Here is a 26,205-nt window from a genome sequence, read left to right on the forward strand (position 1 = left end):
TAAGTATTCCAATATGCTACCAATTAAACATGGAACAATTTCAAAATAATGCTTAATAGCAAAGTTGAAATTCAATCTTCAACTGTTAATATATTGGTTATTTGCTTATTAGTTTTCCCAGAATAATAAGGAGAATACTTCGCAACGTCAAAACGCAGGAATATCAATGTTTCCTGATTTAAGGAGAAAATTTCCAAATTAGCAGCAATCATTATCATTAATGAACCATCCGTTTTAATTCAAAAGTTTTAACTGCCCTAATTAACTGAATAATTTCAAACAACATCCGTCATAAATAATTTTTTTATTTCATGTTGTATACACTGGTTGGCCACCTAAGATCGCGCGAAATGTCAATTAAGGCAAGCTCAACAATAATTTGAGTTGAAACTCGGTAGATGGATGGTCGAAAATTCCTCAAATAATTTTGAACCCAGTATTAGCTGACTAAGGCATTAAATTAGGTCAAAACGCTAAAATACATTAGAAATTTCCAACATACTATATGGTTACATCCCACCGAACGAGACTCTATGTCGGGAGAAGTTTGAGCATTCCCTAATTTATTCTGAATAATACAGAAACTTTGAGTGGCATGTGGTTGTGTATATAGGCCGTGGAATTACCTACTCCTCGTTAGTTGGATATCGTAATAATGTATGCCAAACTTTCCAAAAATCGGTTTGGTAACTTCGGAAAACTTTCAAATACTATTATCTAAACTTCACCTATTGTGTGTCACTTTAAATACAGTATTAGTGGTATGGAGTTATCTAAATGCAATTAGGAACTATTGACATTTTACTAACTTACATATAACTGTTGTAAGACCCAAGTATTGTGCACAATTTAAAAACATATTTAATTATTATTTTTATATTAAAAAAAAAAACAGATTATTCCTTACAGAAAACGCCTAGTATTGATTGGAAATTGTTGTTTGACACACTTAAAACTTAAACGTCTACACAAAATTACACGTCCAGTAAACTCTACGAAACACAGTTTTAAATTGTTGGCGAACTTTACGCCTTTAGCGCTTCAAAAGCTGTTCCAAAGCACACAGAAAATGAAGCTGATGCTTTGACAAATTCCCAGAAAACAAGCTGAGAACGCAAACGTAAAACACTAAGGACATTAGTTTCATCATGCGAAAAATTTAAAACTAATAATAATAAATGCATCATATTCTAAAAGAAAAACTTCCAAAATTCTTCCAAAAAAGACTTCCAAAATTCTGTAAGGCTCCACTTCGTTGACTTAAACCGATATTATTCAGCTTCGTTGATCACTCACCGTCAGGAAAGGACTTCTAATCAAACCGTTCTTTGCCGAAAGAAATTGATGGCCACGATAAATACCTCAGGTTTTACTATTTTATTTTCACGGGTGAAATAATATATTACATAGGAAGGTGGAAAACGATTCATTATTGTTGAGAGCCGTGATATTTCAACATCGAAATGAAACTTTCCATTTTGAAGTTTGATCACTCTTGTAAACATTCATTATCTATATGCTAGAAAATCATAAAAATTATTGTTAAAATTGTATTTTATTAATTACTATATACTTGAAATTTGCGTAGATTGTGCCTGAGTATAGCATTACATCGATTGCCATTGTTATTTTAGCTATTTCCTAAATGCGTAAATTATTTTTATTATTTTGCAATTAAAATACGGGCTTCCTTATTAACAAATAGGCGTGACCAAGAAAAAAACATGTTTTCTGCATTGACTGATAAATAAATCAAATAGTATAATTCCGAGATGTATTATTGTGTTTTCCTCACAGTCTTGACGAGCTTTGAATTCGTTCAGAAAATTTGTAAAAATTTACATAAATATGTTCTACTGTTTACATCTTTGGCATATTCGATCTGTACTTCATTTTATTCCTGAAATGTAGATTACTTAAGGAAATTGTCTTCAAATATCAGTAATAGTTTTCGTATATATTGATATTATTTCAAAACATTATTTGGTGCTTTATGCCATCCTACTACATGTATAAATATTTATTTAAACGTTTTTTGTGAAAATATGCAACTGCTGGAATGGTGAATGAAACAAGAATTTTACTTTAGTAAGATTTCCAGTTGATCAGGATTGCATGTTTTAAATTGTGTTTTTTTATGCTATGTTACAATCACCAAACTTATTGGACTTGACTCGTTTCTCTTTTCATTGGTTATAATTTTAAAAACATAACTTTAAGCTTCGCTAACGACTAATTTCCATTTATTTTTTCGGTCTTTGGGATCTTTTTTGATACTTGAGCTTCAATATTGATATTTACGGATATTAGAACTGTAAGCCCGTTAAACCTATTTCCTGTTCCAGTTATTTTGGACATTGAATTAAATGGTTCTTTTTCTTGCAATTTCAGTTTCTGGTGGGAATGTGAAACGTTTCACTCCTCAAAAGTTTTTCTCTTATAGTCAGTTCCGTTTTAATCTGACTGGTGTTTTTAAATGCCTTGAGTTTCGTATCTTTTCCTTTTCATGGGTATTATTGCTGTCTTCCTGCATCTTCAAATCGATCGCTTCATGTTTTCCTTCATTTTTTAAATTTCCCAGTAGTAGTCTTGTTTTTTTTCGTAGGCGTAATGAGTATTTTCAACCTGTTTAGCTTGATTTCAACTTGGACTTTCTCTTCTTTTCGCATAGCTTTTATTTTGTGCTGGTGAGTGTGTTGAAAAATGCCCATTTGTGTAATACCCTTTTATTTAAGTACATATACTTTTATACACCAAAGTTGTTTGAAGTGTAGATCATCTAAATCTATTTGTGAAATAATGTGAGCAGGTATTTCTGTGGGTACGTTTTTCGGATCAAATACATCTTCGTATTTAATTTAAAAAAGAGGTCGATTTTTAACGTTTCACGTAATACCAAGAGGTGATAACTCTTTGTTTTTACTTCAAAAAGAAACCGTATTATCAGTTACAGACAACTTCAAAACAACTACCAATCTTTTCTACTGTGTGCTTACCAGTTCAAACCCAACGCTTTTATAAGTCGTAAGTCTACAGCAGAATTAAAAGTAAAGTTATTTTTGTTTATTATAATTATTCACTTGTTAATAGTAACTTTTTCCAGTATACACCATTGTTTTGCAGGAAACCAAGTTGATAAAATGGACACCGAACTGACAATGTATGTTTACATATATCAGATATTTGAAAGTAGATCGGCACTCACTGAGCTTCTGCAGCAAACGAAGTAAGGCTTCGTCTTCTTCATATTTATTGGGTAATGTGCTATTTTATTCACGTTGTTCAGCATTGTTTTTCAAAACACATCAACTCTTAATCATATCTAACTTCCACTTTATTCCTATATAAAAACAGAAACAGTGACACTTTAAAACTTTTCAAAGGTCAGCAAAGTCTCCATTACATGCTCGATAGTAAATAAGAAACTTTGTTCGCCCAACTGAATTGCTCTAAAGAAATTGTATTTTACTTGGAACACTTTGAATGCCACATAGTGAGACTCAATGCCACAATCTAACAAACCCACTCGACCACATCCTATTTGGAACTTTGTTCTGTACTATTTGAAATAAATTAGAGAATGTATGCCCTGAAGTTTCGTTTAACATACGCCATTGGGAACGACCTTATCTTCGAATGAGATATTTACTGTGCTAAGGATTTCAGTGTAAAGTGTAATGGCCAAATGCTTAAATTGAACCCGATACCTTTGACAGGTATCACGACGAAAATGCGTTGAACTGCAAAATGAGAAGAGAAACTCTATGTATGTGGCATGCTAAATAAAGGTATATTTGATGCGCTATTTTAAGCTGTAAATGAATACCGACATCAAAAAACGTTTGAACATACCAATATATCAAAAGAATAACAACTTGCAAACTTTGCCCGCATATCTGAATGCAAAATCAATTTAAAAGGACGCTCGCCGCAGCTCCACATGCAAAAGCTTCCTCACTGACATTTCTGTTACTGATATCTGCTTCAACCCCAATAAATCTGTTTACTGTCAACCATGCTTGAAGAAGGGCACTCGTAAGAACTTTCGGACATTTACCGAACTTTCAGGAAATAATTTTTTTGCTGCTTCAGATATTTGCTTTAAAATGGATCTATGGGCAAAAACGCGGTTTGCGTCAGACTTTCGCCATTCGGTTGATTTACAAGAAATGGACAGATAAATCATGGGATAAAAATCGTTAAGCTGCTTTCGTGATTTAGAACAATTAATAAAACTTGACGGGGTAGAGATAAAATATCCCAATTTTTTAAAAGCACGCTTTTATTTACGGTTAAATTCTGACGTATTTGAAGACTGGATTTGGCAATTTACATGCTATCAAACGTAAGAAACATAAATTATGGTCAGTTCTATTTCTCGTCACCAAAATTATGTGATCCATATTTCCAGACTCAAGACCAAAAAGAAAAGTATTGTTCAAAATGTACTTTCAAATCTAAATTTGAGGTATATATTTCCATTTTGCTGCAGCCCTTAACTCAAAGCTATCGCCTGCCAGCCAGTAGCTATATCGGATTTAAAATTATTTAGAGTTTGGAATTTCTCAATTCTCGAATACAAATGATATTGTTTCAAATACTTGATAACTCTACTCGTTTTCCAGATATTTCATGATCGATGTTTTCAAACAAAACACGTACACAATGATTAATGCTACATCAAAAATTAATATGAACTCACTGTGTTATTTTATCACCGTTTCTTACATTTGTTCACTCAGTATGTTGTTGCCACTTGCCCATAACTTTTAACCTACTCACTTTTTATTGATATGCTGTTTTTTCAACACCATTGAAAATATTGAAGAAAAATTGGGTTTTGTAGCTTCTACGCAAAATACAGGTGGTGCTTTATTTGATCAAAACAAAGTAAAATATCTGGAAACTATTGAAATTCCTGATTCTCTAAAAGAGCGTATTTTCCCGCATAAACAGGCATATGTAGATAGTTTTACTGATCATCAAATTGAAACCCGACTAACTAAAATAATTAAATAAAGAGAAAGTGATCTATAATATCGAACCTAATCTAATCAAATCAAATCAAAATATGCTTTATTGCCACGGAAATATTCATAAATTTTATGGACAAACCGAGTAAAAAAAAACAAAACAAACTACTGCAACATAAACTACGTACAGTACAGTCAACAATGGTAAAAAATAAAAAATATATATATAACCTAATAGTTTATAAATTTGAACCTATTTAAAGATGATTTTTCTGATGATCTATATCTATATCAAGTTAAATTCAGATCAGATTAGTTTATCTATTCGTAAATAATCAAGCAGCCACATTGGAATTAATGATATTACTTTGAAACGATCGTGGACGCAGAGCACATATCTCAAACGGTTCCCCCTCCAAAGCAAAAATAATATAATATCAACATCATCAGATGAAATGGGTCTGTCCGTTTTCATTTTCATAAAAAAACATTTAGCTTTTTTGTAAACTTCACTGCCAGTTTGAAATAAATTTAAGTAAAATTTCTAATTATTGATTGGAATGTCTAGCTCTATCAAGTACTCCAAAGCAATATTGAATCATTTCAGTCAGCATTATTTTCAATATAACCAGAACCCCTTGAAAAATGACGATGTAAAGGAAGATTCAGGAGCAAGACAAATTTTTCTGTGCTTCAATCTTGGGAATTTTTGGCAAAATTTACTGCTTTAATGAGAAATTTTAAATTTGCGGCAAAATTTAGATATCAGCAAAATTGTCGAAAATTAAATCGGTTATACTGAAACATCTGGTTGGCGATATGTAGTCACTGAAAATGGATCGCGCATTCAAGATTAGATTTATTTTAATTAAAACCTACTGAAGTAAAGCTTGTTGAAATAAAGCATTAAAATTAAGAACGCAGCAAGCCGAACTTGCATTGTCTAATACTTTAAAATATGAGTATGGTATCTATATAATTTATGAGCAATAAGTATGCCCTGCATTGCATTCATTTTGATTATATGCAATAAAAGCCAAATGACTGTGCTGAAACAGCAGCGAACAGCAGTAATAAAACTCTGCAAAAAACATCCCAGTAAGTGAATACAAAGAAACAGATTTTGGCAGAATGATATCCAGCTTCCAGCACTAAGTTGCATTTGGAAACGGAACTCATCAATTATCATAGCGCGATTCCTTTGTGTATGAAAAAGTAATAAATTACCATTACGGGGCCCAGAAAGCGATTTGTATTTCGTCTCCACTTTAATGTATGTTAGCTAAATATAATGACCGGAATGTCAGAAATAAATTTAAGGCCCGCTCTACAGCCTTGGCCTCATTTATCACTGACTGTACTGGACATTGAAATACCGGCTGAACCGTGTGATCGTGTAAGGAAGATGAATCTAGAGGTTAAGCCACTTGATGAGATGTAAATTTGTTTCATATATCAACACATGCATATATCTACTTAGCATCCTTCTCAATTAACTGCTCCCTGTTTTCTTCACCAGTTCACGACATAATCATCAAGAAGAATATTTCAGCTTGGTAGCTGCGATCAAAAGCAGCATATTTCATAAGGAATCAAGAATAGGAAATTAGATCAATTATTACACAAAATATTAACGGAGAGTCAAGTCGAAAATCGACAGTGCCCATTCCGTTTGAAAATGTGGATTTCAATAGGAGCCGAAACTCGTAAATCTCTATTATCTGACCAGAAAACTGATTTATGTAACGCCCTCCGATTTAATGTATGTAGCCCGTATGCAGTGACTTTCAGAAAATGCCGAAATTCCGAGATGAATTTAGGACCTGCTTTACTAGCTCGGTTTCATTTATCAACGGGCTGCTTCAGACACTGACCAAACTATTTTGTTGCAGAAGATAAATTGCCTAGGAAGGAAAATGAGGTGTTTTCCTTTGTTTCAAAGTTTTTGCCCTGAAAGCGATCTTCATTTATCTGCTGAAAGTGTGCGACTTGTTTAAGAAAAACCCTCAAATAGGGTTATATTGTGTTTGGACAGCATTTTTTTTAGAATTGAATGAGATTATGTAAAAGCGACCCTTGTCTTTTCGAGCCACTTCATTCGCCGCTGTTTGAAAAACCTATAATTTGCTAGCTTTTATTATTCAAACAAGCTGCTAATGATGTTTTCTTTTCAGGCAATGTCACCGTTTCAGGATTAATCAAAACCTGTTCCAGCAGAAAAGCCCAAAGTGTGGAGAGGCAGTGAGTTAATCGTGTGGCAAGCCTTGGATATTTAAAATCTCATTAAAAGAATAATGTGGTTCAAATTAGTTTTGCATTAGTTTTTAATACGAATATATTGTGTCATTTGCTGAATTACATTGGTTTGTAAAATTAAGCTTACACGTATAAGTATTTGGACAGCTAGGAAAGATTAAAAAGTGATTATATGGGGGACGAGAATCAGTCACTTCAGTACTGCCTTGAAAACGTTTTCTCTGTTTTCATTTTCTTAGAGTTCTAATTATTCTTGAGAAACGAAAGCATTGTTAATGTGGCTTGTTGCTGGGATCAACCTGTGACTTCAATTTTCTATCAAGTTTCGGATTTGCAACACCGTATTTCACATGGTGATAATATTGTTCCGTAAGAGCAACAGCCCTGTATCACTATTTCAAATGATGTTTCAACTTGATCTCCACAAGCACAACAATTTTATTGTTCTAAGTTCTAGGTGATAGTGTTATAGTCACTCAAGAAATAAAATTTGCAATAATCACGTTATAAATTGTTACAAAAATAAGATATTTCCATCGCGAGTTGGTTTCGTTGAACTGTATTCTAAAACGCCTTATAATAACGGCATATTTATCTCTTACTTTTTGAATTTTTTCCAAGAAATTTTCAATAGCAGGTTTGTGTCCAGTTTAAATTTTGTTCATTTTTGCAAAATAAATTAAAACATTAAAAGGTATTTTCCCATTAAAATTTCCGTTTTAATACATTCAAAAACATAGTTGCACATAATTATGAAACACGCATTCACGTATTTATCTGACTGGGCGAAAAGTTCAGAACTACATGCATTTTAAACTAAAAGCCAAATTATCCAATTGTACATTTCCGCTGATGTAAAGTTTCTCCCAGCTGATATCTATAACTTTAGAAAACAACAGAAACTAGCAGCGCTCCACTTAAAACAGCTCAATCAACGCTAAAAGCAAACACCATTAAAATAACAGACACTTTATAAAATCGACAGTGGTCGGAAACTAAAGCTATATCGCCATTTACATTTTTTTTGTTAGAAGATAACTGAGGCTTTTACAGGGGATTTGCTGTCAAGTCGAATAAACTGGTATTCGATTAATGTCGATTATCTTTTTTTGCCATGAATTACAAACTATAAATATAAAAAAATCACATTTTTTACATTTAAAAAATTAGGAAGTAGCATCCTTCAGCTATTTTAATAGATTAATAGATCAAAATATAATTGAACGTGTTTTTATTCTGCAGGCTCTGCTAATGAAAAGGCACATAATATCAACATGCGTGTAACTGACAAATTCGAAATAATTATAAAAGGTTTCAAACATAATTAATTAAACTGTTGAAGCTGTACCAGAACCTCCAATCAAGCCACAAACAACTTTATATGGCCCCATGTCAAGTTTTGAAAGTTGGCTTCACCTTATACAATATTAATTTCAAACTGCTAGTTACTTGTTAGTGGCTTATTCAACACTCCAAGAACCCGACAATAACGGATTTTGCCTTGGAAAGCTTAGAACAGAGAAAAGTATTTGTGATTTCACATTGAACAAAATAATAACTTTATTTATGTACTTATTAAACTAAATTTTTTAAACGACTTTTGACGCTAATTTTATTTGATGCAGACTGCTGGTTACTACCAATTACATTCACAACATTATATTTCACCTTTTGCGCATTAAATGGCCCGTGTGCAACGAGACATAAAGAAAAACAAATGTAGAAACAATTCTCTAATGTACAAGAAAAAAAGTTAGATAAAAAATTCGGTTTTATATGGTAACTACCTACTGTTTTTAACCCGCTATATTATTCCTGTTTAACGGTAATAAGTAAAGTCCAAGCAAAAAGGCTGACAATGTAAACAAAAATGTTGTGATAATTTCTTGAAAATTGCATTAATTTCTGTGACTAAAGGTGTGGGTTTTTAGGCCGGCGCGAAAAAGCTCATTAATTTAGTGTAAGTTTTTCAGCGACGCATCTCTGTGGATATAAGCCACTGATACTTTCGAAAAGTCAGGAAAAAGTTATGTACCAAATAAACGAAAAAATCCAAGAAAATCCCTAATTTGAGCGACGGCCCCGAAATATTAAGTTTTTTGACCCGTTCGAGCATTGTAATAATTTACTCAGATTTTCCTACAAAATTTCTATCTACATGAAGTAATTCAACCAATTTCATCTACTTGATACAATTGCTACCCGCAATCGGCATCTAACAATTATTGCATTTTTAATAGATTTTTCCGAAAAAATTAGAGATTTATTGTAATCAAATCAATTTATTGGACACATATTTTGCTTAATAATTAACTTGCGGAACTTGTAAAGAATAATTATTGATGTAAGGTCTATAAACATTAAAACACTATTCAGTTGGAACCACTTTAATCGTACGTTAAAGATTTATTAAAAAGTGTTTTGAAATCTTTTAATTAATTTGCTTTGAATGCTTGACCTGTGTCAATTGGTTTATGATTTGCATTGTATGTTTCACTTAGGTATTTTTTATTGTTCAAACTCTTTCATAATTTGATAGTAAGAATGCCATTTCTAAGCAGCATCTTTTATTTTAATTTAACTTGTTTTAAGAGCTAAAAGTAGTGGTTAATTAGAATACCGACCGTTTCGCTTATAAATATGGCAAACCTGGCTTGGCCGATAATAACTTCTTTATTTTATTGCTATACATTCATTCCACTTTTAGACATCGATGAAGATTCAAGTCATTCAATACTCATAATAGCACATATTAATACTAATTCGTCAATAATTTATCACTAATGAAACCTTGACCAGAATATTAATCATCTACTGAAGGGTGAACGTTTGATGAATTTCATTTGGGTTTGGGATTTGGCGATTTATAAGTTATCACCGCCTATAAACTTGTTCGTACAAACGACGTAAAATGAAAGGAAAGGTAGTAAAATTTTACAGGTTTAAAGCAATAAAAACTTCTGGTGTACTTTTGCGCTTGGCAGAAACTAGTTAGTGGTTTATTCACTGTTAAGTCCAAAATTTACATTTGGAGAAATATAAAATAACTATTTGACTGAATTAACTCGCAAAGGTTAAAGCCGTTTATGGGCGCAATTATACAAATAGCAACTGCAAAGCCTTTCTTTAACTTTATAGAATTGACGATAATTCAATAATATAAAGAAATGCGTTTCGGATTATGAAAATACAGGGAAAACTTAGCTTGGAATATATTAATTTTGAAATTCCAGGTTTATCTCAAATAATAATTGGTGACTTATACACCGACTTATGATTTTGGTTGAGGCGTTTCCGATGATAAATTTATTGACACGTTTAACTCATATGGGAAATTTTCAAAATAAAATGCAGAATAGATGTTTATATTTAAAAAAATAAAATTAATGTCCGTAACTCATTTTAGATCAATGAGGTATCAAAATTAATCATCATAAAACAGCAGCTAAATATAACAGCCGACTTGTTTGAGGGTTTTTCCGATAAACAGACGCTTGAATTCTAAATGGGCTCTGCTCCAACCCTCGAGTGCTCCTGCATTTATACAACTTCACTGCTTATTATAAAGGTGCCACTCAATTTGCAAACATGCTCTGGTGATGCTTGCAACAGGAGCCTTAGGTCCTGCAGGACGTAATTGACAAACTTTAACAGCATATTATACATTTATGAATATGAAAAAGAGTTAGTTAGTATATCATGAGTGTAGGACCACTTGGTTTGCAGGATATACATTATTGAACTAGGTCACAAATTGCCTGTTTGAACGAAATTAGTGATTGATTAAGGGATTAAGATTTGAAAACTATTTTTATTTGTTAGGGAGCGCTTTTATAAAATAGTTATATGTTTGGTTTTTGTCAGAAATGCATCTAAAAATATTTCAGCTCTCTAGAATGTGAGAAAGTAAGAAGAGCTTGTCCGCAAGGTAATTTCTTAGTGTAGCCGTTGAACTGTTACGAAGGATCAGATTTCATGCCTTTTTACCTAAGAGAACAAATCTAATTTTCATTGGATAAGTTGGATCTTTTTCGTTTCTAATAATAAAATTAAAACACATTTTCGCTACAACTAGTTGAAGTAAGACAAAAATGATAAAAAACGAGCATCCCTATAATAAGAACTAGAAGTTTTTTGTATGGTAAAAAAACTTCCAGTGGACCATACCCACATATGCGAAATCTGACGAAATCGTTCCAAAAGAGGTCAGGACTAGCATTCTATTTTACTTACGTTCGTACAAATTCGTACGAATCTAGTGGACGAGCTTCTATACATTGCAATGAAATTGGATCATTAGCTCCTTTTCGCACGATTTCCGTAGAAAGGAGTTCGGACAAAAACGCATCCAAAGGACAGCGGCCCACGGACTACACACTATTATATTCACACGAACGGATCACAGTCTCCAAACTATTATAATAGCGGCCCGGCCTAATGGAACCAGATGGAACACGCGGCACTGTGTGCGTGCGAGAGGGAACTGTGTAGCTACTTGTCTTTATCACTTCAAAAATTAAGAAAGATATCAAATAAGAAGTACTGAAGAATACTCAAAGTGTCTTGTCTGGACTATTTGACCAAGACAGAAAGAGAATAAACTTAACTACTTCACCTAGATAGGGATATAAAACTTCAATGCCTCGTCCATATACTGAGAATTATTTCGTCTATCTACACTACACTAAAATAAGTGGTGGCAGACAAGACGTTGGAAAAAGAAAAATTGTTTGGTAAAAACACTTCAATATTTCCCTCACAAATCCAGTTCAGTAAACATTATCATACCGAAAAGAATCATGCATCAATGCATCAAGTGTTTAATTGTTTTCTGAAAGATTAAACTTGAGTGCCAATAGTCTTTCTCCCGGATATAATTTAAATTCTATTCTCGTAATAGAGAATCTCTGCGAACTTTTTCAGCGGATTCTTGGTCTGGTATTAATCTACGTCAATTACTGGTAACGAGCCGATATATCTCGGAGTAGAGACAGTTGCCCAATCGGGATTGCGCTTCCTATCCAGGGACCGCCGAAAGCTCTGCCCGCGTTCATTAAATCAACCGTTAAGTTATCTTTTCTTTTAAAAGGGCGTCACTCAGAATTAAAGCTGAAATTTAATTTTCAACCAACTTCCATCTTTAATATTGGCAAACGAGTATCCAATTGAAATATTTTTTTCATCACAATGCCAATTTCAATTTGTATTAATTTTTTAACAAATGCGAACCCTATTAAATAATCATTGTGAAAATCTTCTTCGCTCTGAAAAGAAATCGAAATGCTGTATTTGGTAAAGCACAAATCAGTTCACTAAGAATCGAAATTTCCAGAAAACTGCATTTTGCAACTTTTTACGGAAGAGTTGCACAGTTATACACATGTTTAGAGATACAAACTGTAAGTAAACAACGACATGTCAGCAGACGAGTGAAATATATCTTGAAGCATTCACATAGATAGTAGAGAGATTCCGTTTCAAAAGCAGTCGCAATATTATATTTATTTTATTCCGTCTCTAACAAGCTTACGTTTTTCGAGCAGTAACATTATCCAGCAACACATCTCTTTAGAATATTAAAATGATGTTCCAGAAAAAGGGCTTAAACATGTTGTTCGCTCTAAGGCGATCCGATTGTGCCACACATACATAAAGCATTTTATGATACCCTTTTTTTAAATGGTTCAGAATAAAATGCATGGTTTTCGAATTCAAAGGAAGGGGCATGATTCAAAACTTTGTCTAGATTTTGCCAACTCTAAGGGAAGAATCAGATAGTGGGACTTTGGAAAGCTTTGGGACAAAAAGCGTTGCTTGTAAACATATTTTTGAAATAATAGCGAAATTATTTAATTAGATATATTCACTAACAAATAATACAAACACACACAAACCCTTAATTTCCTTAATAAATTTATCGTTTCAAAGAAGCGTGGGTTTAAATGTAAGAAATTTCTTTAGTACTATTTAATATTAAAGTACTGAATATCATATATGTTTATGAAATTTTCAGTACGTTCGCCGACTAAAGCATAACTCTGAATCGAAAAAAGGATCCTCACCCTTGGTTCCAAAAGCTTATTAAATCAGGATTAAAAATGAAACAAATTATGGGCTTTGTTTTCCAATAATTTGAATATCTCGTATTTTCTTCAGCGCCCAAATCTGCACTGCTTATTTTATATATACCTACTTTTACACTATTTAAAAATTAAAATAATAATAAATTAAATTGGAGACAAAAAATCATTTTAAACCAAATAACAATATATACAGGGTGTCAATTTGAAAACTTCCCACCCTTAATATCTTTCTTGCGGTTGAAAATATGAAAGATCGGAGACCCGTCAATTTTATTTGTAAGGGAGACACTTTAAATGAATATTCTTAGCCTTCTTGTTTCAACCCCCTTAGAATGTTAAATGGAAAGGGGGGTCAAGAGAATTGAACGCCCTTTACATTGGTTATTACTTTGTTGCTTTTTGTCCAGAGGTTTCCGAATAATAGCGTTTCAAATTTGTAGAAACAATTAAACTTGAGTGCATTCCGATATGGATTTTCAGGTTAGTGTTTACACAAAAACAATTGTATTGGGTCTCCTTGTAATGCAAATGATTATAAGAGTGGATTTTTCTTCCTGTTATTCAACGATTTTAACAGTGTAACTTATATCTGAATGCACGCAAGTTTAATTGTTTATGTAATTTTGAAACGCGGTTATTCGAAAATGTCTAAACAAAAAGTAACGAAATAGTAACTAATGTAAAGAGAATTAAACGCATTTTAAAACGATGTGCCACTTGGCCCCCCTTCCCATTTAAGATTCAAAGGGTGACATCCACCCGTCCTTGGTGTTGGGTTGAAACAAGGAGGCTAAAATTATTAATTTGAAGTGTCCGCCCTGTAAATAAAATTTACGGGTCTCCAATATACCATGCGTGCCATCCAATGTGCCATATTTAACATTCAGGCCTGTAGATCAGGAATGTATGCCGAACTTATAACGATTAGAAAAAATGGGAAAAAGTAAATCAACTGGAAATTAGCAGCAAACAATTCTAGAGAGAAACGTATTTAAATGTATTGCCTACTAAATCAAATTTGTTATGTTGGTTATTTTGCAAAACAAATTGTCTGGACTAAAGTTTGTTCAAGTTTAATTGTTGTCATTTAAATTGGTTGGTTGGATGTTACTGTACAAAACTCTTACTTTTGCTGCAGATGTGGCTCAGTGATTTCGAAAAAGCGTCCTTTTCCAATTTCTGTGTGAAATGTTTAACTATTTATGTATTACAACTGGAAATTAGATTAATAAATTCTATTAAATAATTGTAGAGCTTTATTGTACACGGAATTATTGCTTGTTTGTATTTATTGATAAATGAATAATTTTATTAGGTATATACGTTGAGTGTTTCCATCACAGGATATACCATGTATATCGTAAAGAATTAACTCATTATCCATATGAGAATGTTCGCCCTTGTTCCGTAGTGGGACACATCGGTTTCCATGTGCAAAATTTATTGTTGCATGTTTTTCAAATATGTCAACTTTAGCGGAAATTCCTGTGTGTATTGATTGAAAATTGGCTGATCAAAGGACAATTAATAAATGGTGCACAAAAGCCGGATTAAAATTAAAATTAAATTTAAAAATAAATTTTTATCCGCATAATCCATTTTCCCGACAGATGCATGCCTTTGTAATGCGAACGCACATATTTCCCTGTCCATTTACATAACGTTTCATTGTTTTTGCGTCATATAATTTAATAACGCGGCCTTAATTATTCTTTATGTAAATTTCTTGTTGGAAATTTAGTTGATATATTAAATATGTTATTACGAGAGAATTTAATTCGTTATGAGATACCTCTAAATACCTGGGGAGCTGGAATACCTACTCCAGTTTAACGTAATTAGATTGAATTACAGCAATTTTTTTATTCAGTATTTGTATTATTATTTTACACGTTGAATCTGTGTATTAATTTAAATGCAAAAATTGACGAATTTACTGTTTAACCACTATTTTTGTCACTTTGGTAGGATTTGCCATAGCAGTTTGAGCAGTTTGCACCACTTTCACCAATTTGTCATTGAAAAAATTGCCTTATAATGTAAAGAATGTTAACAGTAAATAAGCTTTTAAGGGAAATAAACAATCTAAAATAAATGAAGTTTACTCACAGGGAGAAGAGTTGAAACTCAAATAAAGTTAGCATAAATATTAGCATTAGGCGCAAGAAACGTGATAAAAAACTAAATTTTAAATATGTGACCTAAAGAAGAAAAAACTGTGGCCATTCCAGCGTTCGCCCATATACACACATACCTCGGTCGTATGCAAAACTCTAATTTGCATAAATTTGAACATATTCAGCCAAATAAATTTCGTCGCAGCCGGTGCTGAGAGAATCGCGCGGATTCTCGCTGGCTGAATAAATTTCCCCAATTAACTGTAATACTCACCGATTTGTAGTACAAATTTACGTTGGCTGTTTCATTACTGCATTTAACCTGAAACACAAAATACAATTCTTTAATTGGCTGCTAATTCAGAGCCCGAATTCGTTGGTATTTACCGATAGAATCGATTGCATTTGGTATTAAGCTTAATGCCAAAGAGTAAAGCTAATGAGAAAGTAAACCTGCTCGGTATTGTGGTTAAAAGAATCAAATGCGTCTACCAGGTTAATTCGATTAAGCACGCTTTTGATGGGAATAGCGTATTGAAGTAGATGCATTAATCTGGTTATTAGCAACTTTTAAGCACACTAGAAACGTAGCATACATGAAGCATTGCTACTAAAGTTATAAAAATCAAATTGCAGTGGGTGCTCTTCTTTTCCAGTTGCTACAATTTTGAAATTTACAATATATGTTTGTTTAAAATTAATTTTGCTTGTCCATGCCACGAAAATACGTGAGTAAATGTGGTTAAAGGCAATTTTTACATTTTCCCAGGCCTTTTAAAGGCAAAATATCGCATACATTTTCTAAACTCGAGTTGTGTAATGTTCACACTAAAAATTTTTAAATAATCCACCCTTTCGCCAGCGAGATATAAATTATTGAAAATGTTGGGGCTAATTTAAGATTTAGAGCCCGAAGGTTTTTCATACGAAATTTTTTTTATGAAATATTTTCAACCGTCTCCGATAAACACAGATTGAAAAGCTTTGAGGGTTCTCCAAGAAGCAAAACGTCCCCGTTTTTTAGCAACAAATTTCCCTTTAAACATTTTATCCACACTAAGTAACAGTACAAAGCTCGTAGGTTTATTTAGAGAAAGTAATTAGTTTAAAATTTAAACTCTTCAATAATATTTAAAAGCTACTTAGTATACAAGAGAACGGTTTTTCGAAGACATTTGGAAATATGAATTCGTTAATTCAACGGTAATTCTTCAAAGTTTGAGAATAGAACAACGGATTAATGTAACTAAAATAAATATTGGAATTTGGAACCATATAAATTCCATGGAGATCGTAATTAAGCATTATGCTTTAGGAGGCAAAAACATTAATAAAATTAACTAATCTAAATCTAAACGAACAAAAAATACAAATTTGCAAAATAACCATAACTATTATTAACTCATTTCAGACAGTATCCCTTAAAGTATTCCCTTAAATATTTTGAAATTAATTAATACAGTATTCACACCGAGAAAGTTAGCTTGGAATAAGATAATTGCAACATTTCTTACTCTGGAACTTCATAGAAGCTTAACTGATTCAGACAAATTCAAAGCCCCGAAAGTGATTGCAGTGTTTGAGATTATCATTACTGAAAAGCTGTTAATTAAAATGTAAAGGAAAAAAATGCATAATTTGGCGTCAATAAGTAAATTTWTAAGAGAATATAAAATTGCCAATATTTCAGCATAACGTGTATAAATTAGTATAGTAGTAAGTAAGTATAAATAAAAACTACATTTGTGTTTTCGTATTCAAACTCATCTTAATTTGAAACCGATACTACTTATACATATAAATATAATAAAACATTTAATAATATATATTTTTATATTTAGTAATATAATAGGATTGGATTGGATATTCTAATTGGATTAGATAATGTATTTGGATTAGTTTTCAATTTTTGATTGTTCGAAATGTAAATTTGGCAAGTGTTGTAATTATGGGCAGACAATATCTACATTCGTTTTCAACATTCGCTGAATTAAAATTCGCATTAGTTATCTGAAAACTGGCATAACAATTCTTGTTGCTCGCATGAGAAGAATTCTCTTCTTTAACCAGTAATTGTGCACGGGGGTGGGGACAATCAAGAATTCATTAAAATTGTCTCTTATTTGAAACGATTAAAAGTTAAATTTTACCACTCAACGTATTTATGGGTTATTTTTTTTTAAATAGCAGAGTTTCACTTTCGCTGTAATGCATTTTAAGCCATAAATTTTATCTTTCGTTCACAAAACAAAAATTGTCTGAGTGATATTATATCACACTTCAAGCAACATTGCCGCTATTTATTTTCACCAAAATATTATAAACACGTACATTTTCCAAACGGGAATTAAAAACCGATTTTTGTAATATATTGGGCCCTATCAAAATAATTTCAGAATAGTGATTTAAAATAAAGTGAAAATTAGGCCTTAAACTACTTTTAACGAATGCTCGTCAATATCAAATAATGATCAAAGAACAGTCAGTTTTCTCAAGAGAAAGGCAACATAAAAGTTATAAAAAATAAACAGTTGCTTCTTTTAATTGCACCACGTGCTTGGTGTATCTCGGCTTCAAAGGTTTGAAAACCGTACATAAAAAATAAGTCTAGATAGCGTTCAAAATATGAATTGCCGAAAATAGAATTTAATTTTTATTTAACTGGATTGTACCTCATCAAAATACCGCAAGCCCATTCTCCACTAATTACATACAATTATGCCATCCTCGATTACCACCAAATGTAATAAAAGCTCATGATCCGTCGTCTTCCTTGTTCAGTTTAATATCCTCGAATGCGATATAATTCATGTCGGATCCCGTTCCGGATTAACTTCCAGGACGCCGTCACAACGTATGTACATAACCAAAAGAAGATTCCTTCAGCCGTTTAATATTGTGAACAAAGCTCTCGAAATAGACATTATAAAGTTAGGCAGACGTAGTTAAATAGAATAACAATAAATAGTATTTCCTAAGCGCATTTTGCATTATGAAATGGCATGAGATATCTGCGTATTGCGCATTGTATATGCAGCAAATAGCAGGCCAAATAAATGATCAGAGAACTGCTCTAAGTATAGAAATACTCGGCTCTTACGTATTTGGGTCTTCAACTATTTACTTAATTCGATTTGAACTAAAACTTATCTTAATTAATGACGACTTCGGTTAATTGATATAACAGAACGGCTCAACCTACAAATAGCTTTGCAAAATGTGATTTTCGTAGTAATATTAGTTAACATTCTATTCTACAATTCTCACACGGTCGCGAATTTTGTTTAAAGTTGTTGAACCGTTTAAAGGAAGGAAATGGGGAATCCCCTGTAATATCCAATTATTTAAGGGCTCGCCGCAATAAATATATCCAACTTGATCCCGTCTAACCTTCGTTTGATTCTAGATAATTGTGGCTGGTCTGATTAAATTAATGGCATTGCGAAGAAGGGATTTGTTCTAGTGGGGGATTCATATTTTCGAGTCAAATAGTTATTTAAATCCTCTACTGTCTCGGTTGCAAATCACTATTAAAACATTTTTTTAAAGAGTTTTTATACAGGTATATATTAAATTTTTAATTTAAAAGTGGATTTTGAAAATAAATTAATGATAACACCTATTGATGCTTGAAGAATTTGTTTTTACAAATTTGCAATAATTGAGAATGGCAAAACAGTTCGAAATTTGATGACTACCATTAAATAAACTTCCAAAAATGTATTTTGTGGGGCGGTTTTATTGTGATCCTTAAACAATGTGAAGTATGCGCGAATGTTACATTTTTAAGAGATCCTAAATAGATGAAATTGTCTACTTGGTAGAGAAAATACTTGTATTATTTTTATTCAATTGGTACTTTTCAACTACTTGATGAAACCGAGAAAATCGATTCAATTTATGTCAAGTGCACAAGTTGCAATTTGGAAGATCTTTAAAAAAGTGCAATACTTATTCTAACTTAGTTAGTCTAACAAACATATACTGAAGAAAGGCAAACAGGTACATTTTCAATAGTATTTTTGAATTCCACAAGATGCAACTTAATGGGTATAGACATATAATAAACCCATGCAATAATGGTAAGTATTAAAATACAAGTGTGAGTATCATTGTTTTGCAAATTTAAGTACAAAACCCTAATTTAAAATACTGAATTTTTCTGCAATAACCTGATAAACTGATAAAAATACATTTGTTTTGATGCTCAATTATGCATGCACAAGAGCGGATCCAGGGGGGGGTCATGGGGGTTATGACCTCCCCTTGTGCTGAGTTTATAAGGACTAACAAAAATTTTTCAAATTTCATAGACAACAAAAGACAAGAAGAGAAAAATTCTACTACTTGACCCCCCCTGACTCGAAAGCTGGATCCGCCCATGTATGCAGCACAAGATATTTACGAATCATTAATAAGAGGGAGTATCTACTGATGGACTGAACTGATATGATTAGCCGAAGAAAAAGCTAGATTCTTAACAGTGTGCCTAAGATTTTTCTTCTGTTTAGCAAACTCCAATAGCTGTTCTATAAATCGTCCACAAGAGTAACGCTAATTTACCTTTTCCACAAGTACAAATGTACTTTGGCACTACATCTTTCATATAGATATTTGACTTTTCAGATATTTTGAGGTAAGCTGGAACGATATGGTAGACACATATCCCAAATTTTAAAACTAATTATCTAAAGGTTGGCCCCAACAAATACACCTCCTAACTCGAACTGTCTAGACCCTTGTCTGAAATTGACTTAATTTTAGACCTTATTGCGAATGTTTTGTAAGAGGGAATTTATGGCAGCCAAAATAAAGATCCCATCGGTTTCAGCTTAAATAAGTCCCTTGCTGCATTCTAACTGGATTTTCGATGAATCAGAATGATTTCAGTGGTAAATTTAGTGACATGACTTAAACTTGATGGTCCAAATTGAATGCCGAGTATAAATCAATTAGTATTAAAAATATTCCTTCAAAATTGAAAGAGCATTGGAAATGCCAAAAACGAAAATTTTATAAACACAACGCAAACATCTTGTTCGGGCAATACCTTGGTATACCAGCGAGTTAATCTATGATCGTTTTTACAATTTGAGACAAATTTAGGACAAATGTATAAAAGCTATTGCTGAAAGTTCGGTGATATGAAGATATGGTGAACAATTAATAAAAAGTTGGTACAGAAATTAAACATTGTAAAAACACTGTAATATTGGGAAAATTAAAAGTGAGGAAAGATTAATTAGACAAAACATTGTCTAAAGCAATTCTCTGAAGAAATTCAGAACTTCCCTACCTTCCTTCTTATCAGAATATCAGTATCAAGAGATTATATTTTTAATCAATAACAGAAAAATCAAATTCGAGCCCGTGCCAAAGCCGTGAGCCAAAGAACTACTTAATACAAATATTATTAATCTTAAGAATATTTTGCAATGGTTTCAGTACATGGTCAAAAGTATCCAGTGAGCAAGTAATACATTTCCAGAAGCTGCCGCCCAGAACAAACACACACACATTTTATCAGAGGTATCTGAAAAGCCCAATCTGGATAGCTTCCGTGCGAACAATGAAAAATTATGTGTAGATCCTATATTAAATTTAAGTCAAATGTATGAGCTTTGCTTGGAGTGTGATGAATTTTCATTACATCATCCAATTTGACTCTTCAGTATGCTAAACAGGATTTATATGGTAAGTGTTATTTAAATAAATGTATTTTAAATTTAATAGATTAATACACAACCGCCAAGGTCGGATCTCCAACACAACACAACTGAAAACTTAACGAAGATCAAAATGTGATTACGTGACACAGAGGTGGTTCTCTTCTGTTTTTTAACTGATGTGCCAAAGATGTAAAAATGCAAAGTCCTAAAATTTGGCAATATACCGAAACCTTAAGGTCTCACGTATTGCAACATCTGGAGCGAATACATGTGGAGTTCTGAAGAAAACCATTTGTATAATAACTACATGCTTGAAAAATAAGAGCAGCATTAAACCAGCAATTTTGCAACTAATTGAGGTCGGCAAAATTGATGTAATTGACTGCGCTTAATTTTTAAATTTTGCTTAGGTCTTATTAAAATGTCCTTCGAATATAGTCTAATTTCCAAATGACTAATTCCGCAATTTGTGTCACTGTAATTTTCGATACAATATTTAAAATATTGCAGCAAAAATGTTCTAAAAAGCAAGAAACAAAAAGAATCTAATTTGTACCAATGTACATAGTAGATACGTATAAATGATGCACAGTTAATAAACTGCTCAACAAATTGAACGATGCACAGCCAAATTTTCCCCAACTTTGAAACTGGATAAATTCGGATTACTTAGCGCGTTATGGTTTCTGTTTGAAGCGTTATTGAGCTCCATTTGCTTTTTGTTAGTCCATGTTTTGGTAAAAATCAATCAGTATTAGATAAATTTTGTACAGGGCGGAAATGAAAAAAATCAAAATTTCGGAAGGTCCGCCATGCTCCTAGTTGTACAAAAAAAGTTTTTTTAATATCAAATGGAAAAGTTTAAAGATAAACCACGGTATTTGAATTTTTATCCATCTGTTCTATTTACAGGGTGGCCGCAAAAAATATTGTGGTCTTGCAGTGACAACATTCTTCCTTTCGCTTCGATTTTCACGACGAACAGCTGACATTGAAGCTAAAACCTCGAAAGCGAAAAATGTATAAATATTTGTCGAGTTATAATGGTTAAAATAAAAAATACTTTTTTTCGACTGAGGGCATGTGGAAGTTTCACTAATTTTGCAGGGTTTCATCTGTATCCCCGTAGAATCTTTATCTAAAGCACAGAATTATTGTAAAAAAATTAACTAACTGAAAGAGAGCAGTTCTTTTCCGAACGAATGTTTCAAAGAGAAATAAAATCGCTTGAAGCAATCAGAATTAATCCAGTTCCAAAATTAGTCCAAATTTGTCAGTGTAACGTTTATTTTGTTTAATTGTTTTTCCTCCATTGTCTTTCCTGCAAATTATTTTGTTCATTAGAAAGACTCCAAATATATCTCTTTTAATTGATCGGTTTATCTTTAGAACGTAAATGTAAGTTTGCCTAAGTAACTTAATGAGAATACTTTATAAGCAAAAATTGCAGATTACGTTTAAAGTGTTATGGTTTAAGATTTAAATCTACAATCAATTTGAGTTGAAAATGTATAGAAAAACAAAATCTATGATTATTAATCAAACATTCAAGATATTGATCTACAAAACTCAATCAACTCAGATCAATTCATCGAACTACGCGTTCGATGAATCGCTATAAACTTTCGGTATGAATGGGAGTACTTGATTAGTATTATTAATTCCACAAAAATAACATTTAAAAAAATAGAAAAGCATATTAAGCATTACTTGCAGAGGTGAGATGTGAAAAGTAGAAACGTTCCTAATATCACAGCACAGACAGATACGAAATTTTTCGCGGTTTGATACAGCGACCAATACATAAGTGAATGAATAAAGATCTGGATGAGAATGGCAAGAAAGGTTTATTACAGCTTAGTGTGAAATAAAGATAAAAGTTGGGGGTTTGGAAAAAACAAGTCATAACGGACGAAAAACGTATCTGAATGATTCGAAATATCCGAATCTTTAAGCGTGATTCTTGCCTATATTCGACAGAAGAAGAAGAATGGAGAAAATGTATGGAAATAATGAAAGCTGTAGTGCGTTTTGAACTACAATGCAAAGTTTCAAGTTATTGTGAAAAGCAACTAAGCAGTCAGCATCAAGCAGTCATCATGGATGTTTACTGAACAGTGACCCAGTAATAAGGAAATTGATCTCATCAATGAGTCAATGTAAGACTGAGACACTTGACTTAACTTGCCGAATAAGTTTATTTCCATAACACCTGAATTCAGAACCAGACCTTAACAGACAAATAATCACAAATACATGAATAACAATGCAAATATCTGGCAGTCGGGTAATTAAAGGGTTCTAATTGAATAGCAAAGTTCCCAAAGCTCTGAGGCGAATTTAAACCGCCATTGCTCATAGTAGACAAGCAATTCAACAAATGGCAGTGACAAGGCAATAATTGTTTGTGTCTATGCATCTCCCATATACAAGATATGAGTTTTTGCTCCGATTTTGGCGACGGCATACAAGCCGGCGCCCCGATGCCTCTCTGTTCGGGAATTCGAACTGTCAACAGCAGCTGTAGGCGCTAACAAAGTGCCGTATCGCGAATAAACACCAACCAAATCGCTATGGCAACGTGATTCGCTCTCGTTTGTTATAGCGCTCAGCGATCGTAAATGTGGGACACTAATCTCCACGTCTGAAAATTCGCTATTTCCCGCATTGCTTATAAAAAAGTTATGAATGGCCACCCGTCTATCTGCTCATGTACTGTTTGCACCTTATTTGCACGTTATTAGAGAGGTGGATGTTTAATGAAACACCCTGTAAGTTAAACCATTTTTCAACTAAGCATAAATGTTTCAACTGGAACTACCTTTCGAAGCTCCATAATCTTTCATTGGCTTCTTTCATTCAGCGCATTTTGTGAGGATGGATTCAAAATTAGTGTCGATCTTATGGAAGTTTTGTTTGCGAGTTTTTAGGAACTGCAGAAATAATTGTGAATTTTTATGTATGGAGAGTCACAGATTAATGTTTACAGAAAGTTTACTGGTGGGAAAAGTTGATAAAACGAAAGAGATGTATCCGCTCTTACTTAGTGGAAAGTATGGTTATTATACTACAGTGCGTATGATCATAGCAAACTAATTTTGCTACTTTTCGTATCTGCATTGTTCATTGCTTATTCTCATTGTATGTGCTATAATTTGTGTTGTCTTTACCATGCTCGTTGTCCATAACATTAATGTGATTTTCCATTAATTTTTTTTTAATTTAGCATCGGAGCAGAGATTCACAGTTATGATGTTTTCGTCAATTATTGTTGATGTTTTCGAAAAAAATTAAATTTCTCAAAATATCTCAATAAGTACCTTAAAAATGCATAATTGGGCAGCTTGAAAATAGTTAATTAAGTAAGCTCAAAGAACCGTACGAAAAATAGCAATTTTTTGGCGAAAACTTCATTAGGGGAAGTCGATGTTTTCGAAAAAATCACCGAATGAAATTTTGGGCAAAAAATGTGGGTATGCAATGTACAGATACTTTTTTGAGCAAAGCTAAATTTGACATGCGTGTCTTTTGACACAGATATACAATTTGTTTTTTATTTATTTTCCTGACTGCGTGTAATTGATATTATATTTTGTCTTTCCTGGGTTTCAGTCAAAATGTGAAATAAACATGTTCATATCGTTTATTTAATATTACGTTTTGGCGAAACAACAGCGACATCATCAGATTTAAACTTAAAAACAAACCCATAATTGGGAAACATTAAATTCTTTATAGGCGTGGCTGTCTTCAAAACCTCACATTTGTTTGAATTATTGTCTACATTTTCTACACAAACCCAGGAAAGAAAAAATATAATATTAATGTGAATGTTTCTGTGGCAATAAAGGCTATTTTCATTTGATTTGAATTGAAACTGAAAACCATCTGAAACCTTGCTTATGAGTACTGACTTAATACAGTGAAACTTCAGCAATCAGTTTTCCAGTTACATCTACTTTCATTTTATTCTGCAAGTTTCACTTTATTAGAACAGTAAATTTGCATGCAATTACACACTAGTCTATTACGGCTAATATTTTATCCCTCTAGAGGCTGATCAAGAAAAGTAAACTAAATTAAGAACAATGTCGTATATTTCAAAACTTTTTAACTGGCCACAAATATACTGTAAGACCATATTTGTGAATAAATATATGTCTGTATGCATTGCTGCCGTTGCAATTTCTCATAAGAAAAATGCTGCTCGTAATTATCAAAAATGGGTTAATCATCTTTCATATACCGATTCCCGTAATATCAGGAAAATCCTATGTTCTCTATCAACTCAATCAATATCAATTTTCAATGTCCACACCAAAACTCCATCGAAACGACCAAATTCCCATCATTGATAATTCCAGAACAATGCCTAGCGGATACCAATGAATTAGCTTTTCAACCTCAAAACCCGAATACAATCAACTTACGGTTGAAACTTCCAAAAATAAACCTTTACAAATGAACAAAATCAATTTGGAAAACCTCCATGAGGAATAATATCAAGAAACTTACAACTCACGAGTTAAAAGAATTTCACGTAGTTAGTACAAGTGTGTCAATTACAAGCTTGATAATAATGGTAATAATAATTTGTGTAATTGTAATACTGTACTTTTACCTGAAAAAGAAGAACAATGTAAAGGTGGACATAAAACTGAAACCTCTCGAAAATTTAAAACCCCAATTTTGTCAATCTTAAGGAGGGAAGAGTTATATGACTACTTACGCAGACCACTATGTATTTCAATCCATAACTGTCGATGCAGCATTTAATCACTATATAAGCTGCGCATTTGACAAGTGGATAGTAGTCCTAAGTTAGCAGTTAAGTCAGTTCGTTGTTGAAAAATATATTTTTGGCTTGTAAAAATAAACGTTTTTTAACAATCAAGTTTTTACATCCAGAAACAAAATTGTACCACAATCTCGAACAAGGGCGGATCCAACGAGGAGATGAAAAGGAGAAGCGCTATAGCGAAAGGATCCATGAACGAAGTTATATCATCGATCCATACTTGGGTTAAGTATGGAAAAGCCATCACATGTCCCTTAACACCATAATGAGATTACTCAGGAGCTTCGTGTTCTCAGTCTTTTTAGCTTA

The 26,205-nt window shown here is 32.6% G+C and overlaps 1 protein-coding gene across 1 annotated transcript in view; it reads right to left on the reverse strand.

Moving 5' to 3' along the window:
• The window catches only part of LOC109534484 (tyrosine-protein phosphatase Lar), a 455,803-nt gene that overhangs the window by 390,691 nt on the left and 38,907 nt on the right, over positions 1-26,205 (reverse strand). The window contains exon 2 of the mRNA XM_048669227.1: positions 15,704-15,751. The gene's annotated coding sequence lies outside the window, so the exon portion shown is untranslated. The remainder of the gene's footprint in view (positions 1-15,703; positions 15,752-26,205) is intronic.

The sequence above is a fragment of the Dendroctonus ponderosae genome, unplaced genomic scaffold, assembly GCF_020466585.1.
Source record: "Dendroctonus ponderosae isolate FM_Combo_2020 unplaced genomic scaffold, Dpon_F_20191213v2 Dpon_F_20191213_8, whole genome shotgun sequence".
In the NCBI taxonomy this organism is placed as follows: domain Eukaryota; kingdom Metazoa; phylum Arthropoda; class Insecta; order Coleoptera; family Curculionidae; genus Dendroctonus; species Dendroctonus ponderosae.